The 16,484-nt window shown below is 42.6% G+C and overlaps 1 protein-coding gene and 1 long non-coding RNA gene across 4 annotated transcripts in view; one reads left to right on the forward strand and one right to left on the reverse strand.

Moving 5' to 3' along the window:
- The window catches only part of LOC143930127 (uncharacterized), a 33,455-nt gene extending 21,679 nt beyond the window's left edge, over window positions 1–11,776 (forward strand). For both annotated transcript variants that reach the window (XR_013262717.1, XR_013262718.1), the window contains 2 exons: window positions 2,101–2,365; window positions 9,972–11,776. This is a non-coding gene — a long non-coding RNA (uncharacterized LOC143930127). The remainder of the gene's footprint in view (window positions 1–2,100; window positions 2,366–9,971) is intronic.
- The window catches only part of PAPSS2 (3'-phosphoadenosine 5'-phosphosulfate synthase 2), an 83,220-nt gene that overhangs the window by 54,615 nt on the left and 12,121 nt on the right, over window positions 1–16,484 (reverse strand). The gene's annotated exons all lie outside the window — the stretch shown is intronic.

Consider the following 16,484-nt stretch of genomic DNA (forward strand, 5'->3'; position numbering starts at 1 on the left):
TCTCTTTTCATCTTAGCCCTGTGCATTTTTGAAAAATATGACATTTCCTTTTTTTCCTGCGTTTTAGTGTGCTGGAAAGTACATGGAAGTCAATTGCAATCCATCAAAAACACATGTAGATTTTAGAATTAGCCGATTGGCTACGATGCACAGCTGCACCAGACTTTGGACTCTCCGGTTTTAGTAAATCAGCCCCATAGTGCGAAACATGCCTAGCCCTACAAAAAAACAAACAAACAAACAAAAAAACGTACTTCTATGCACATGAAAAAATCTAAACGGGGTCTAAAGGTTTTGCACCTGAACCAAATCTGACTGATGCAACCAGTAAACCTTAGACCAGAGAAAGGCAACATTGGCACTCCCAACTGTGGTGAAACTATAAATCCCACCATGCCTCTGTCAGTTATGCCCTTGGCTTTCAAGTGTCTTGCAGTGCGTCATGGGACTTGTAGCTCCACAACAGCTAAAGTGTGGAGGTTGCCCATTTCTGCCTTTGACTGTCCAGCTACATTTACCAATGCTCATGTAATACATGGGCCATCCTTCTTGATTAGCTTAGACCCTTTTCATACCAGGGAGCTTTTCAGGCTTTTTAGTGCTAAAAATAGCACCTAAAAGGTGCCTCCCAAGCCACCCCAATGTGAAAGCCAGAGTGCTTCAGCAGTGCCACAACACAGGCGCTATTAACCCTTTCTTCGGCCGCTAGTAGGGGTTTTAAAAGCACCCGACTATCGGCTGAAAAGTGCCACTAAAACTAGCGGTGCTTTACCACTAATACCCACACCACCCCCGTGTGAAAGGCGTCTTAAAGTGGAGCTCCACCCAAAAGAGGAAGCTCCGCTTGTTCGCACCCTCCCCTGCCACTTTTGGCACTCTTTGGGGGGGAATGGGTATCTGGTTTTGACAGGTACCCACTCCCACTTTCATGTAAGATTGCTGTGGCGATCTCCGAACGTTTGCAACCACCCACCCCCCCTCCCCCCGATGCTTTCTGGGACACATACAGGTTTCAAAAGACAGCGGGATCATTCAGAAAGTGCAGCATGACTCTCAGCAGGAAACCGGCTGTGAAGCCTGAAGGCTCCACTGACAGTCACCCCAGTTTCCCTTACTTACAATGCTGGCGTTTGCACCCAAAGCCGACTGACAAATTGGCTCAGGATGCCAACATCATGGGATCCCTGGACAGGTAAATGTCCTTATATTAAAAGTCAGCAGCCACAGTACTTGTAGCTGCTGACTTTTACATTTTTCTTTTCCAGACTGGAGCTCCTCTTTAAGATTACGTCATTAGCAAATTCTGTTGCTCCCTAAAATATTGAAGCCTTCTATTTAACACCAACACTGTGTTTAGTGTAAAGTGTAAGGCCCCTTTCACACTGACGTCCCGTTCAGGCCCGCCTGTCAGTTTTTCAAGCGGACCTGAACGGGTGCTCCATAGAGCTCTATGGAGCGTCGGATGTCAGCGGTGACATGTCCGCTGACATCCGACTCGCTCCGATCCGAAAAAGTGTAACGGAGGAAAAAGCTATTTTTCCATCCGTCTGCGGATTGGATCGGGTGACGACGGGCACTGCGGTCCGTCGTCATCCGATCTCCCATAGGGGAGAGCGGCGCTGTGACAGGTCTGTCCCTGCGCAGTGTGCAGAGACGGACCTGTCATCTCCCTGCTCAGCGGGGAATCGACGGAGTGATCCCCGCTGAGCAAGCGGATATCCACGGGGCGGATCAGAACTGATCCGCCCCGTGTGAAAGGACCCTAAAGTGTATTGAGAAAAGAACTAAAAAGTGCCATTTGAGGCGAAAAATAACAATTTATGGAAATCATAGGCTTGCAGTGGTTACACAGTGATTCCTGTAAACATTTCCCAAATTTCCTGTATGTAATCCATATTGCTCCATTTAGCCAGAACTTTACAATTCTCTTCCTGTGAGATACAAAGTATAAAAATAAAAAAATAAAAAAAACTGTTTAAATTAAATGGATCTTGTTCATATAGTGAGGGACACGTACAGCACCTAAAATAAGGTGAAAACCTCACAGAACATATTCAGTATCCCAACCCATCAACTTTTTTTTTTTTTTTTTTTTTTCAGATCCACAGTGAATGACTGAGGCAAGGTTTACTTTTCGGAGGAGGAGAGAACCACAGCAGAATTTCCCAACAAACATCTATTCATAAAGCCATGGCTTGGCACGGTTCCAGGTCGGCAGCCTTCTCCAGTGACAACTCAAAAGGTCCTTTTTTTAAATGCAACGTGAATTGAAGGCTTCACTGTAAACCTGAGCTGTGCTTTATGAAGTGTCCCTCTGATAGGCAGCCCGGAGGAGACTGCAGGCCATTTGCCTTTTCAGTGCCGGGTAAGAATTCAATAGCACTGTGTCCATGGATACAAACCATGCTGTGTGCACCCGTCACACGGTTAATCAGAGCACACCAAATTTCCAGTCGTGTCTCACTCGATCATAACCAAGCAGCCAGAATTCCCGGTATACTTGTAGCAACCCTTTCTAAAACTTTCAGGCACACTTGTTAAAGGAGTTGTGTGCATACACCCCCCCCCCCTTAGTGTTCTGGCTGTGCAAAACTAAAGGACGGTAAAATCGGATTTTGCTTGTTTCTGGGAAGTACACTTTGTAGGTAGTGGTGCACAAAATATGAAAATTCTGGTTCCAAATTCAGGATGCACTTGGCCGAAATCAAAATTAATGGTTTTTGATGCATTTTTTGATTCACATGACCTATGAAACACAGACCAGAGCACGGTAAAATTGCGTGGGTTTTCGGCAGCCATTATCGGCGCAGTGCTTAAAAAAAACAAACAAAAAATAATAATTTTTTATTTTTGCCAAAATGTCATTGCATCACTAACTGTAGGTCCTTTTCTTTGCAGTCACAATATTTAAGCCTTATGTTAAGGCTTACAGGGAACCACTACCCCCCAGATCTTTTAAAGCTTTGTGCAGTCCCCCACAATATAAAATTAACACTTTTAAAAAAAAAAATCTCACTTTACTTTTTATTTTTTGTACAGCCTCACATATCCCAAGAGGCTACAGGTGTAGGTGGCATATGTTTTTGCAGGGCAGCTGCTTCTTCTGGTTAGGGGATCGCAGCAGGACAATGATGGATATGCTGGATAGGTGAGTATTTGAATCAAAGATAATGTAGCAATACAGGTAAGCAGGGATAAGAAAGAAAGAAAGAAAGAAAGAAAGAAAGAAAGAAAGAAAGAAAGAAAGAAAGAAAGAAAGAAAGAAAGAAAGAAAGAAAGAAAGAAAGAAAGAAAGAAAGAAAGAAAGAAAGAAAGAAAGAAAGAAAGAAAGAAAGAAAGAAAGAAAGAAAGAAAGAAAGAAAGAAAGAAAGAAAGAAAGAAAGAAAGAAAGAAAGAAAGAAAGAAAGAAAGAAAGAAAGAGTTCCTCTTTAATAAAAGGGGAACTTCACCCTACCTAGCATCAATACAATTTTAAATCCCTAATTCCCCATTCACCAGGGCTGGATCTGGTTTTCTCAGCAGGGGATCTGTTCGTTGATCCTCTGATAAGCTCAACTGTGTGGAGCAGGCGAATGACAGGTCCGTGTCCGCTCCGCACTCTGCCTATGCAAAGCGGATATGCACACAGCCCACTCTGATCTATGGGCAGTTGGATGCAATCGGACCAGCTGTCTGTTTACACCCAATTGCCCTCTGATCCGATCCTGTCAGACAGAGGAGAACGGATCCCTTTCCATTCATTTTTGTAGGATTGGATTGGAGGTAGGTGGGCGTAAAGGGACACAAGTCAGTTTACATCCACCGTTCCATATAGGAGAACAGAGGGTCAGACTGGGTCTGCTTGAAAAACCAGACAGGCATACCCAATTGGACCGCTCGTGTGAAAGGGGCCCAACACTGGTCCACACATTTTAAAAAACAGATGTGCCTAATCAAAAAAAGAGTCCAACATTGTCTTCCTAGCAGACAAGTATTTGCTTGTTAAAAAAAAATAAAAAAATAAAAAATAAAAACCCCACACACTATATGGTCCCCACTGTTGTGAAAAAAAAGGGGGGCAGAAGAAGAAAAGATGTTATTTTAAGGGGGGGGGTGCACTTTAAATAAACCATACAAAATGTACCCATTACCTATATGATATGAACCACAAATATAACAGGCCAGGTTTGCAAGATAACTGAAATACATCACAGGTGATATCATTTGCTGCTCAGTGATTGCCGTATTCTAGCCAATGGACCTAGTCACAAAAATATATTAGGAGTACAGATGGGCTCAGGCGTGTTCGCATGGTCCACGTGCAGAGCCTGCCAGGAAGTCGGCGCAGTGATGCGCTAATCACAGGCAGTGAGACATTTCCCCGATGTGCGGCGGCAAAGATCAGGGAATGTCTCACTGCCCGTGATTAGCGCAGCGCTGCACCAACTTCCTGGCGGGCTCTGCACGTGGACCATGTGAACACGCCTGAGCTCATCCTTAATTAGGAGGACATACATCAGAAGAAAAATTCTGGTTAGTGCCTGCAAAAGCGGTGAGGGATTAAAACTCTTGTTACCTTTCCATTGTAGTCTATGTCACCGTTAGGAAAATTCAATATCACCAGAAATTAAAGTGAGGGTGAGGGTAAAGTGAGGGGGGGGGGGGGGGGTGATTGGGATCCTTAGGTGGAGAGACTTGTTCTTATGAAAGCTAAGAGGGGTTTTCCCTTACATTGAAAAGATATCCTCTAACTTCCTGCTGAGCCGACAGCACAGGAAATAAAGGGAAATCCCATTAATCAGGCACAGATTGCAAAAAAAAATAAAAAAACGGACAGGTATTTAAATCCTACCCTATGTTGTTAACCAAAATGAATAAACTTTTGGCTTTAGACAAAACTTTGGCCATACTCTTTAAAGTATGGCCAAAGTTTTTCTGTCCATACTTCTTATGGGTCACAAGCGTACATTTACTTTTTTCTTTCTGTGACCCAGAGTCACAAACGGGTTATACTGTAGCCTGACAGAGCAGAGCTGCGCCAGGCCTGCGAAGGAGCCAGACAGACAATAACAGCTGGCTCCACCTCTCAGCATGCAGCTGAGAGCCAGAGAAAGCCATGCCCACCCATTCCCTAGCCCAGAACTCCAGTGAGTGCTGGATGAGCACAGAAGAGAGTGGTGGCTGTCAGCAGACCAAGCAGGCTTAGAACTCAGTGATCAGTGGCACCTGCTCTCTAGCTCCCTTGTCTCCTTCTCCCATGCTTATCTCCGGGACTTCTCCAGAGCCTTTCACATCCTCTGGCACTCACCTCCCCAAATTTATCCAGCCATCTCCTACTCTGTCCACTTTTAGAAAATCCCTGAAAAAAAAAAAAAAAAAAAAAAAAAAAAAAAAAAAAAAACCTCATCCATTCAGGGACCTGCCTTCAGCCAAGAACTGCATATTTTATCGGTCCATCCCTCAGTTATTACTTTTATTCCACTAGCCCCTCCCTATTAGATGGTAAGCTCCCAGGAGCAGGGCCCTCCTACCCCTCTTGTATTTAACCACTTTCAGACCGGACCATTTTGCTGGTAAATGACCAGAGGTCTTTTTACACTTTGGCACTGCGCTGCTTTAACTGGTAATTGCGCGGTCATGCAATGTTGTACCCAAACAAAATTTGCGTCCTTTTCTTCCCACAAATAGAGCTTTCTTTTGATGGTATTTGATTGCCTCTGCGATTTTTATTTTTTGCGATATAAACGTAAAAAGACCGCAAATTTTGAAAAAAAATGATATTTTCTACTTTTTGTTATTAGAAAAATCCAATAAACTCAATTTTAGTCATACATTTAGGCCAAAATGTATTCAGCCACATGTCTTTGGTAAAAAAAAAGTCAATAATTGTATATTTATTGGTTTGCGCAAAAGTTGTCACATCTACAAACTAAGGTACGTTTTCTGGAATTTACGCAGCTTTTAGTTTACGACTGCCTATCTCATTTCTTGAGGTGCTAAAATGGCAGGGCAGTACAAAACCCCCCCAAATGACCCCATTTTGGAAAGTAGACCCCCTAAGGAAATTGATAAGAGGCATGTTGAGCCCATTGAATATTTTATTTTTTTGCCTCAAGCGATTGAATAATGACAAAAAAAAAATTTTTTTTTTTTTTTTACACAAAGTTGTCACTAAATGATATATTGCTCACACATGCTATGGGCGTATGTGAAATGACACCCCAAAATAAATTCTGCTGCTTCTCCTGAGTACGGGGATACCACATATGTGGGACTTTTTGGGAGCCTAGCCGCGTACGGGGCCCCGAAAACCAAGCACCGCCTTCAGGCTTTCTAAGGGCGTAAATTTTTGAGTTCACTTCTCACTACCTATTACAGTTTTGAAGGCCATAAAATGCCAAGATGGCACAAAACCCCCACAAATGACCCCATTTTAGAAAGTAGACACCCCAAGCTATTTGCTGAGAGGCATGTTGAGTTCATGGAATATTTTATATTTTGCCACAAGTTGCGGGAAAATTACAAACTTTTTTTTTTTTTTTTTTTTTTCACAAAGTTGTCACTAAATGATATATTGCTCACACATGCCATGGGCATATGTGAAATGACACCCCAAAATAAATTCTGCTGCTTCTCCTGAGTACGGGGATACCACATATGTGGGACTTTTTGGGAGCCTAGCCGCGTACGGGGCCCCGAAAACCAAGCACCGCCTTCAGGCTTTCTAAGGGCGTAAATATTTGACTTCACTCCTCACTACCTATTACAGTTTTGAAGGCCATAAAATGCCAAGATGGCACAAAACCCCCACAAATGACCCCATTTTAGAAAGTAGACACCCCAAGCTATTTGCTGAGAGGCATGTTGAGTCCATGGAATATTTTATATTTTGCCACAAGTTGCGGGAAAATTACAAACTTTTTTTTTTTTTTTTTTTTTTTCACAAAGTTGTCACTAAATGATATATTGCTCACGCATGCCATGGGCATATGTGAAATGACACCCCAAAATAAATTCTGCTGCTTCTCCTGAGTACGGGGATACCACATATGTGGGACTTTTTGGGAGCCTAGCCGCGTACGGGGCCCCGAAAACCAAGCACCGCCTTCAGGCTTTCTAAGGGCGTTACAGTTTTGAAGGCCATAAAATGCCAAGATGGCACAAACCCCCCCCAAATGACCCCATTTTGGAAAGTAGACACCCCTAAATTTAGGGGTACACTAGTGAGACTAGGTAATAAATGGCGGGTGCCCTGAAACTATAAAAAAATAACTAACCAACCAGCGTCACCTGTAACAGTTATATGGTGATCACTGGTGAAAGGGTTAACTAGGGGGCAATCAGGGGGCTTTATGCGGTAGTATATGGGGGTCCCTGGCGCTATAAAAAGCTGCGGCGAACCTAAATACCTACTTGCCTAACTAGCGTCACCTGTGACACTAATACAGCGATCAGAAAAACGATCGCTTATTAGGCTGGGTTCACACTGGAGCGATGCGGGAACGCCACGAATGCGCGGCGGGTTCCCGCATCGCATGCCTCCCGGCGGCAGTTCACACTGCCCTATGCGAACTGCTGGGAGTGTCAGTGAAATGTTACTGACACCCCCAGATCAGTTCGCATATCGCAGTGCGATCTGCAAACTCGGATCGCATGGTGTGAACACCCATGCGATCCGATTCTGCTGCGGGCCAAAAAAAGGGTCCCGTGCGAATTTGCGGCGGGTGCGGCGGGTGTGGCGGGTGCGGCGAATGGCTGAACTCGAATCGCACAGAGATCGGATGTGATTTGCACTGCAGTGCGAATCACATCCGTTCTCAAACCGCTGCAATCTGAACCCAGCCTTAGTGACACTGGCGACGGGGGGTGATCACGGGGTTAAACCTTTATTGGGGGGGTTAGGGGGGTACCTTAGAACTAAAGGGGGCTAACCCTAACTGCCCTAACAGTTATTAGTCACAAATGACACCCGCCGGGTGATCAGGGGGTTAAACCTTTATTAGGTAATAAATGGCGGGTGCCCTGAAACTATAAAAAAATAACTAACCAACCAGCGTCACCTGTAACAGTTATATGGTGATCACTGGTGAAAGGGTTAACTAGGGGGCAATCAGGGGGCTTTATGCGGTAGTATATGGGGGTCCCTGGCGCTATAAAAAGCTGCGGCGAACCTAAATACCTACCTGCCTAACTAGCGTCACCTGGGACACTAATACGGCGATCAGAAAAATGATCGCTTATTAGGCTGGGTTCACACTGGAGCGATGCGGAAACGCCGCGAATCCGCGGCGGGTTCCCGCATCGCATGCCTCCCGGCGGCAGTTCACACTGCCCTATGCGAACTGCTGGGAGTGTCAGTGAAATGTTACTGACACCCCCAGATCAGTTCGCATATCGCAGTGCGATCTGCAAACTCGGATCGCATGGTGTGAACACCCATGCGATCCGATTCTGCTGCGGGCCAAAAAAAGGGTCCCGTGCGAATTTGCGGCGGGTGCGGCGGGTGTGGCGGGTGCGGCGGGTGCGGCGAATGGCTGAACTCGAATCGCACAGAGATCGGATGTGATTTGCACTGCAGTGCGGTGCGAATCACATTCGTTCTCATAAACCGCTGCAATGTGAACCCAGCCTTAGTGACACTGGCGACGGGGGGTGATCACGGGGTTAAACCTTTATTGGGGGGGTTAGGGGGGTACATTAGAACTAAAGGGGGCTAACTCTAACTGCCCTAACAGTTATTACAGTCACAAATGACACCAATGCAAAAAAAAAAAAAAAAAAAAAAAAAATGACATTGGTGTCACTGTGACTGGGGGGCAGGGGTAATTGGGGGGGTGATCGGGGGGTAAAGGGGGGGTGTGAGTGTGCCTGGCATGTTCTACTGTGTGTGGGATGTGTTGGTGCAACTCACTGATCCGCTCTCCTCCGTGTCGGAACGAAAAATACCGACACGGAGGAGAGAATACATCACTTCCTCTCCTGTGTTTACATTACAGGAGAGGAAGTGATGTCACCGGGGATTTCTATTCGTCGGGAGCGATCGCGAGGGGGTGGCCATGAATGAATGGCCGTCCCCTCGTCCGGGATCGCTCCCGAACGAAAACCGACCGCCGCAGGCACCGGGCGGGGGCCCGATCGGGCCCCCGACCCGCGGGAGGCAAATCACGTACATGTACGTGCTTATGCCTGCCCGTGCCATTCTGCCGACGTACATCGGCGTTAGGCGGTCGGCAAGTGGTTAATTGTACTGTTTCCCTTCATATTGTAAAGTGTTGAGCCAACTGTTGGCACTATATAAATCCTGTATAATAATAATTATAATAATAATGCGATTGCTCAATTCTCGATCTTAGAATCCACAGGGGACAGATGCTGCAGTGTAAAGGCATGTTTTTTTTTTTGTTTTTTTTTACAATTCAATGTGACGCCTCTCCCAGGCATCAACTGTCTGAGAATCTACAATTATGCACCTTGTCACAGTACATAAACTGCCTGTTTGACTACATGTGTGTCAATAGACGTTCTTATTACATGGCTTCCCTAGAACCTTATGCCCCATACACACGATGAGATTATCGGACGAATGATCGTCCGTTTTTTATTGCATGCTAATCTCAGATCGAATCTGATGAGTTTACTAAAGTCACGAAAATTCCCGCACGACAGAAAAAAAATTCGGAAGTGATGTCATGTGTTGTAATGCATTTGTATTGCATTTTCGAACGATAGCTGTACTGATTAAACGAAAATCGTACGATTTGGCATCGTACGAAAAAAATTTCCGTGCATGTCCGATAGAATAATATCGGATGTACTGTTCTAATCGGCTCTCGAAAGCTCTGTACTAACGATCCGATTATCGTACGATCGCTTCGAAAGCGGTATTTTCCGTACGATTTTCGAATCGTGTGTACGGGGCATTACTCTCAATGCTCATTTGTTATACGTTTGCTTACCAGCACTTGAGTATATCATTATCTTTGTTCTCCTAGAGTACATGAATCTTCAGCTCCTGAAGAAGCGTACCCTTACGTGCAACATGTCGAGCAACTATTTAAGCATTTTGCACCCGGATCCATAATCTGACTCACAACCACTATATAACTACACTACCTGGAGTTCATTGGAAAATCTCTATTTACCGTTTTTTGTTGTGGTTATAATATTGTGATAGTATGTAGTATGATGTCAGATTTATTGATGTACAGGGTGCTTCACAATTAATAGTTTTCTGAATATCTTCTATAGTGTATACACCGATATGTACCATTTATAAAAAAAAATATTTTTATCTACGTAAAAAATTGTAATAATAAAAAAAAAACATTTTTACCTTTAGCTTGCTTACCAGGGTCCCTTTAAAGTCCAAACATTTAGACTTTAGTTTTTTCCTATATCCATTTTTGGAACGTTGGCACAAAAAATACCTATGTACTCACAGTGTCACCCTGTGAGCACATAAAAAAAAAACCCTTCATAAAAATGTCCTATCTCCTACTCTGTCCACTTTTAGGCAATCCCTGAAAAAAAATCCTCATCCCTTCAGGGACTGGCCTTCAGCCAACAACTGAATATTTTATTTCTCCCATCAGTCCATCCCTCACAGTTATTACTTTTATTCCACTAGCCCCTCCCTATTCGATTGTAAGCTCCCAGGAACAGGGCCCTGCTAACCCTCTTGTATTTAATTGTATTGTTTCCCTTCATATTGTAAAGTGCTGAGCAAACTGTTGGCACTATATAAATCCTGTATAATAATAATTATAATAATAATGTGATTGCTCATTTTTGGGACTTAGAATCCGCAGGGGACAGATACTGCAGTGTAAAAAGGTATTTTTTTTTTTTTACTTCTCCTTTAAAATGTCAGTGTAGGATAACTTTGTACTTTACTTTTTATTCCTCTGCACATCAATATGAATACATGACAAACATATTTCCAACACATAAATGCATACAACGGTGGTCAAGAACACTCCATACATACAGTATTCGGTAAAATCAAACAGTACATTTTTGCATTCATGTGCACTCTCAGGCCCATGCGATAAAGTCCTTGGTCAAGTATACACTTTATCCATGTTCAAGTAGCAGAGAGGACAAAGGCATTCACTGTAGATAATGAAAACGGTCACCTTATCCCAGTACATTCTATCAATTTCATTTAACTCTTTTGCAAACAGCAGCAGAGTGATGACAAAGCATAATGGGTTGTAATAGGGTTGTTACAGGGTTGTAATAGTTCATAGAGTATTAAAATGGGAGTTCAGCAATACACATTGGCAGGTCAATATTACTTATTAGCCAAGCACGTTTCATCTCTGGTCATTCAAGTATTTTTTCTCGTAAGGTAATTTTGGCCATTGATCAGCATGTTTTTGACTTTATCTGTGTATGTCGCCAGGGTTGCTTGGATTGGCACCATCATCCCTAAAATTACAAATATCTAAGACAAATTTCCTCAAACATGGGTTTTTAGAAGTGCCCAACGATGCAATTCATATCCCATACTGGTAAAATCCATTCATTTATTGTAAAAACATGAAAACATTTGGCGTTTCGCCTAAAAACACAGTTTCGTGTGTACAAACATATAATGCATGGAGATTTTCATGTATACAAACAATTAATACATAAGAATTCTACACCTATGTTTCACAGCGTATCGATATTCATGACACCCTACTCAAAGTAACCTGACAGCTTGATTTTATCGAAGCTCGACAATGCAAGATCAAGTCTGGCCACGTTTGAGGAAATGTATCTTACTTACAGTTGTGCTCATAAGTTTACATAACCTGGCAGAATTTATGATTTCTTGGCCATTTTTCAGAGAATATGAATGATAACACAAAAACTTTTCTTTCACGCATGGTTAGTGTTTGGCTGAAGCCATTTATTATCAAGCAACACAACTGTGTTTACTCTTTAAATCATAATTCCAACAGAAACTACCCAAATGACTCTGATCAAAAGTTGACATACCATGGTGATTTTGGCCTGATAACATGCACACAAGTTGACACAAAAGGGGTTTAACCACTTCAATACAGGGCACTTTCGCCCCCTTCCTTCCCAGCCCAATTTTCAGCTTTCAGCGCTCTAGCGCTTTCAGTGACAATTGCGCGGTCATGCTACACTGTACCCAAATGAAATTTTTGTCATTTTGTTCGCACAAATAGAGCTTTATTTTGGTGGTATTTATTCAAGACTCCGTTTTTTATTTTTTGCGATATAAGCGCAAAAAAGCGGAAATTTGGAAAAAAAAAACTATTTTCTTTTTTCTACTTCAATAAAAATCCAATAAAATCAAATTTTGTCATAAATTTAAGCCAAAATGTATTCTGCTACATGTTTTTGGTAAAAAAAAATCCGTTAAGTGTATAATAATTGGTTTGTGTGATCACGGACATATGTACGCAAATGATCATGTACATATGTGTGCAGGTGATCACGTACATATGTGTGCAGATAATCATTGGGACATGTGATTTTAGTGGGACATATGTGGGGGACATGTTTTTATTATTAGGGACATGTGTTTTTATTATTTGGGGACATGTATGTTTTGGGGACATGTGTTTATACTGTGTGATGTGTTTACTGTGTGGTGTGTTTACTGTGTACACTAGACTGGTGATCAGTGAGTAAAAAGCTGTAAAAAGCAGCTCATACTCACTGATCAGCAGCCGGCTGCAGCGATCTGCTCTCCTCTCCACAGCGATGACTTCTGTGTGAGGAGAGGAGGAGCCGATTGCCTAGCAACCGGCTGTTTGTTTACATCACATGACGGCCGTGATTGGACACGGCCGTCATGTGATCAGGAGGGCCAATCACAGAGCCCTCCTGCCGATCTGAGATGCGCCGTGTCCGGGTGACACGGGCGCATCGGGATCGCGCTGCTGCGCGGGCGCGCGCGCGCGATCCCGCTACTCCTGAATGACGTTCCTGAACGTCATATCAGGAGTAGGCGGCTCCCACCCGGCCGTATATGTGCATTGGCCGGGTGGGAAGTGGTTAAATGGCTATTAAAGGTAACCATCCTCCCCTGTGATCTGTTTGCTTGTAATAAGTGTGTGTGTATAAAAGGTCAATGAGTTTCTGGACTCCTGACAGACCCTTGCATCTTTCATCCACTGCTGCACTGACGTTTCTGGATTCTGAATCATGGGGAAAGCAAAAGAATTGTCAAAGGCTCTGCAGAAAAAGGTAGTTGAACTGTATAAAACAGGAAAGGGATATAAAAAGATAACCAAGAAATTGAGAATGCCAATCAGCAGTGTTCAAACTCTAATCAAGAAGTGGACAATAAGGGGTTCTGTTGAAACCAAACCCCAGTCAGGTAGACCAACTAAAATTTCAGCCACAACTGCCAGGAAAATTGTTCGGGATGCAAAGAAAAACCCACAAATAACTTCAACATGAAATACAGGACTCTCTGAAAACATGTGGTGTGGCTGTTTCAAGATGCACAATAAGGAGGCACTTGAAGAAAGATGGGCTGCGTGGTTGAGACACCAGAAGAAAGCCATTACTATGCAAATGTCACAAATTATCCCACTTACAATATGCCAAACAGCACAGAGACAAGCCTCAAACCTTCTGGCACAAAGTCATTTGGAGTGATGAGACCAAAACTGAGCTTTTTGGCCACAATCATAAAAGCTTCATTTGGAGAGGAGTCAACAAGGCCTATGAAGAAAGGTACACAGTTCTTACTGTGAAACACGGAGGTGGATAGCTGATGTTTGGGGATGTGTGAGCTATAAAAGCACAGGAAATTTGGTACAAATTGATAGTAAGATTAATGCAGTATGTTATCCAAAAATACTGGAGGAACATTTGCATTCAGAAAGCTGCTCATGGGAACGTACTTGGACATTACAACATGACAATGATCCAAAACACAAGGCCAAGTCGACTAGCGACAGCAGAATAAAGTTAAGGTTCTGGAGTGGACATCTCAGTCTCCTGACCTCAATATCATTGAGCCACTCTAGGGAGATCTCAAACATGCAGTTCATGCTAGGCAGCCCAAGAATTTACAGGAACTGGTCAAGAGGAATGGGCAGCTTTACCATCTGAGAAGATAAAGAGCCTCATCCACAAATACCACAAAAGACTTTGAGCTGTCATTAATGTTAAAGGGGGCAATACACGGTATTAGGAACTGGGGTATGTAAACTTTTGATCAGGGTCATTTGGATAGTTTCTGTTGCGATTATGATTTAAAAAAGGAGTAAGCACAGTTGATTTATAATAAATGGCTTCAGCCAAAACACTAACCATGGGTGAAAAAAAAAAGTTTGTTATTCATATTCTCTGAAAAAATGGCCAAGAAATCATAACTTCTGCCAGGGTATGTACACTTATGAGTACAGCTGTATGTTTTTGACTTTATAATACTCTATAAAACATACCGGTATAGATGTAATCTTTTCTACACATTTTTACCAGCACATTCTTGACATACTAAGCTACGCTCAATTTACCAAAAAAGGTAAACAAATATTACTAAAGTACTAAGTAAAATAAGACAATCAGGCCGATTAAGTAAAGAATTTAAGAGTTGAACTCCAGGTATGATCTTAATTGCATAGTTACATTTGTCCAGCATGGCACACTCTCAATATGTATATTTCATACCTGATGGACTGCTTGTTCTATTACACTACAACTGAAGGAAACTTTGGCGATCCTCTGTCTGGGGTATAGAAGCTGTTTGCCCAGAAAACAGATCATTTACATCAACAGCAATACTTTAAGATAACAATACCAGTGAGATAACCTTACAGGTCCAGCGATATCCATCAACTTTCCTCAACTCACATAATGCAGAACCTGCATTGTACATGAGGATGTTGATATGACTGCAACTGGCAGAGCAGCAAATACACAGAGGCATGTCATACAACATAAAGAAAACTTACAGGAGCAAGGTATAATGTAAGGTCTGGGGCGTGGTGGTAGATGGTGGACCAAAGGATTCTGAGGAGTTGGCCAGGGGCTTCTGATAAAGCTCAGATTTTCCAACAAAAAAGAAAAGAGGCCGCGGCGGGAGAGCCCTTATAGTGTAGCAGATTCATTACATTAGTACAGCTGGGACCAATGTAAGTACACACATTATATACCTGTGATGTTCCTGTGGAAGCTGGAAATCATTGTTGTAGATGCTGCCCTCTGGATCCTATGCAGAGGATATACCCTAGAAATACGTAAGCCTTTTTTTATATCATTCAGGCAATGAGGGTTCAGAAGTCGGAGATCTGGGCCCTTTGGTCTGAGGGTCTTTGGATGTTATGAATTTTAAGACATATGCCTTTACATTGAGCACTTTTGTGAGTACAAAATAAAATGTATTGAGGATTTTATACTATGCCAGTGTTCTCTGTTCATTTTCCGATGACTGATGTCGCTTCATTTCTAAAACTTTAATGGCTTAATGGGTATGTGGTGACAGATGAGAGAAGAATCTTTTACTCCTTGTAATCACACTGTTGTACACCCTCCATGATGTCATCCACTATTCATTCCCTATACCATGTTTCCATGACTACACTCCTAAACTCAAATTTCAAAGGACTCCTTTCCACTAGTAATAGTATAAAGTAATAACCCTGTTTCCTATTACACATAAAGTGACACTGTATTGCTCTACACTTCCTTGATGTATTAATGTAGATGCATACCAGCACTTCCTCTCTGGAAAACCAGTGCCATATGTATAGATAAGCCGGAGGAAAACAAACATTGCATGTACATCTGCAGACCAGACTACGTAGGATCCTAACTTGTCCTTCTATGTTTTGGTAAAGTTCCCATTGCATCCAGCAAACCTGAAAGTACTCGAGTTTTTAGGAAAAGCAAGTCCTGTCCTTTAGAACACCTACACAAGCCACGTTTTCCCCACCCAATACTGCATCTTTGTTTCTAACGGCAGAGCTATTAAGGTGTCTGGTTAATGTGGTCACCTCCGTATATACGCAGACAGCTTACTCATCCCCCTCCATCATAAATAGATTTGGGTGACTACGGACTAGAGCTACACGCTTAATCTTTAAAAAAAAATTGCGATCTCGATTCAAACCCCCCCCCACAATCTCTATGTAGAGTTCTCTGCTCACTCAGCCATCAAAAGAAAAAACTGGGATTGTCTGTCCTGGTAGACAACTATAAACATTGTAACCTTTCCTTCTTAGATCAAAGAATTGGACTTCGGTCTGGAAGTTTAACCACTTAAAGTCACTTTTTCTAACACAGGTTATTTTTTGCTAGAAAATTACTTGGAACCCCCAAACATTATAATTATATAATATATATATTTATTTTTTATTTATTTATTTTTTTTACATATTTTAGCAGAGACCCTAGGGAATAAAATGGCGATTGTTGCAATATTTTATGTCACACTGCATTTGTGCAGAGGTCTTTCAAACGTAAAAACTTTTTTGTATAATGTGAAAGATGATGTTGTTACGCCATGAGGATTGTGTTCTTTAAGCCGC

The sequence above is a fragment of the Lithobates pipiens genome, unplaced genomic scaffold (assembly GCF_037356315.1).
Source record: "Lithobates pipiens isolate NorthernLeopardFrog02 unplaced genomic scaffold, aLitPip1_a1.2 Scaffold_25, whole genome shotgun sequence".
In the NCBI taxonomy this organism is placed as follows: Eukaryota; Metazoa; Chordata; class Amphibia; order Anura; family Ranidae; genus Lithobates; species Lithobates pipiens.